Source organism: Cupressus sempervirens, chromosome 10, assembly GCF_028749045.1.
Source record: "Cupressus sempervirens isolate cs-2001-9-10 chromosome 10, ASM2874904v1, whole genome shotgun sequence".
NCBI lineage: Eukaryota > Viridiplantae > Streptophyta > Pinopsida > Cupressales > Cupressaceae > Cupressus > Cupressus sempervirens.
The window spans coordinates 158,810,849-158,813,261 of record NC_143127.1 but is presented as its reverse complement, the minus strand read 5'-3'; the positions used below and the strand labels follow the sequence as shown (position 1 = coordinate 158,813,261).

General features: G+C 44.0%; 1 pseudogene; it reads left to right on the top strand.

The window, feature by feature from the left end:
• The first annotated feature begins 494 nt into the window (after window positions 1–494).
• On the top strand, window positions 495–1,954 carry LOC149533068 (UDP-glycosyltransferase 72B1 pseudogene; annotated as a pseudogene).
• The last annotated feature ends 459 nt before the right edge of the window (window positions 1,955–2,413 follow it).

Here is a 2,413-nt window from a genome sequence, read left to right as displayed (position 1 = left end):
TAGCAGCATTGTTTTCTTTTTATAGAAGTTATTGTTGCAGGAAGCTAGAATCACACTAGAATCTCTGGAAGTTTATTTGGGCAAAAATGTCTCTTGCTCGCATAATCACCATGTGAAGTGCCCTGAGTGTGGTGGAGAGCGGGTAGGAGGAATGTATATTACTTTCTTCATGACCATTTGCAGGAATCGGCTACAGTTTGAAGAAACATGTGTTTGGTAAGGCAACATCCCTATGTGCTTGCCATGAATGAACACATGTAACCTGTAAGGTGTTGTTCATATTTGGTGTTTCCGTGTAGTTTTTTAATTTATTTCTTCTTTCCATCCAATATTGAGCCTATTATAGACTTTGTTGTTGTTATCTCCTCGTCAAGAAGAGATCAACATGTGGAGTGACGCGATGAAACACCGGTCCAGAAATGGGATGGGGCCCTTCTAGTGATGATATTCGATGTGTAAACCCAGCCCCCCCTCCTTATTTGTGAGATGGATGAATGTTAATACACAACAAGCCATCCGTAGCAGTAAAACTCTTGAGGCTGCTAAAAGTATAGCGAGTGGCAGTACTGGTGCTAACAAATCACAAATTCCAATATCAGCAATTAGTTGCCTTTAATGGAGAAGCGACCACACGTCGCCATATTCCCCCCGAGCGGGGGGATGGGGCATTTCCTTCCATTAGCGGAATTTGCGAAGAGGCTCTGTGAGATTCATGGCTTCTCAATCACTCTCATCATCAGCAGGTGGATGTGGACTTCCCAGCAACCCGCAGTGCTTGATCGACTGACCTCCTCTGCTCTGGATATCCGCTTTGCAGAGATTCCTCAAATCACTCCGGATGAAGACGAGCAAAACAAGAAAATAGAAATACGCCTTTCCAAGTTCGTGTTGAGAATGAAACCACACATTGAAAATATTTTCCAATCGTCCCGTTCATCTTTGCCCATCTCTGCTTTTATTATAGACCTCTTCTGGTCGGAGCTACTTGACGTTACCGCCTAGTTGAAAATGCCAAGTTATATATTCGTTCCCGCCTCTGCTGCTTCTGTTTGCTTCATGTTACATCTTCCACAGCTCGTTGCCAAGATTAGCGAGGTTTCATTTAAAGACGCCGATTTTGAAGTAGAGATACCGGGGCTCCCGCCGATTACTGCAAGAGATCTGCTCGCTCCCGTACAAGAGAAGTCGGAATCCTGGCTTAAATGGTTTTTATACCATGCATCCCGTTTGAAAGAAACATCAGGGGTTTTCATAAACACCTTTGCAGAGCTTGAGGAGGAAGCCCTAGAAACCCTAAGCAGCTCTGCAACCCCTCCAATCTATCCAGTAGGCCCTTGATGTTCACGGACTCTGAAATTGCTCCCGATGAATCCCGATGCCTCAAATGGCTGGATGAGCAGCCTCCTTCGTTAGTTCTGTTTGTGGCATTTGGAAGCTTTAGCGTTCTATCTAGGGACCAGATTACAGATCTGGCGATTGGACTTCCAGCGGCTGCAGATTCTTGTCGGTGTTGCGCGGGCACAAAACAGGGGACTCTTCTTTTCTGGAAACTGACATTTCTCAGCTTTTACCGGAGGGCCTTGGGAGTCGAACCTGCGACCGTGGGTTCGTGCTTCCGAATTGGGCTCCTCAAATACGGATCCTTTCTCATCCATCTACGGGAGGCTTTCTTTCTCACTGCGGGTGGAATTCTACGCTGGAGAGCGTATGTCATGGAGTTCCCATGATCGCCTGGCCTCTGTTTGCAGAACAGGGGATGAACAAGGCCATACTGGTGAAGCAGATTGAGGTAGCCATAGCTTTGCAGATGGACAAGGAGGGATTTGTGAAGAGAGAAGAAGTGGAAAGGGCAGTGAGGGAATTGATGAAAGGAGAGGAGGGAAGAAAAGCGAGGGAGAAAATGAGAGAAATGAAGGGCGAGGCGAAGATCGCTATGAGGGAAGGAGGGAAATAAAATGTCAGGCTCTAATTAAAATGGGAAATAAAAATGCATATTTGAGTTGATTAAAAACTTCAAATTTGCGAACACCGAGAGATGGTGTCTTAGTACAAACAGTTCATGTAATCCTCCTCGAGACTCTGGTACCATATCTATTGTATCAGTAAGTAGTATGTAACTGAAACAATCATAAATACGAGCATCAAGCCTCTTGCATACTTTTTTGAAGATGATAAATCTATTTGAAACTCGCAGAGTAAGGTATATGTCGAATTTGAAGTTTAGAAATCAATTAACAAATCACAGAGCTATAGATCGCATTTGCAGTGAATGTTTAATCAAACATAGAATGTTCATAGTTATGAAGTTCAATTTAAAATGAATTTTAGCTGTCTGCTCTCCGCTTGACTCAGCTAATCAATTTGCGATAGATCTATTCCAAATTGCTCTTCAAACCTCCACCCACTGATTGTC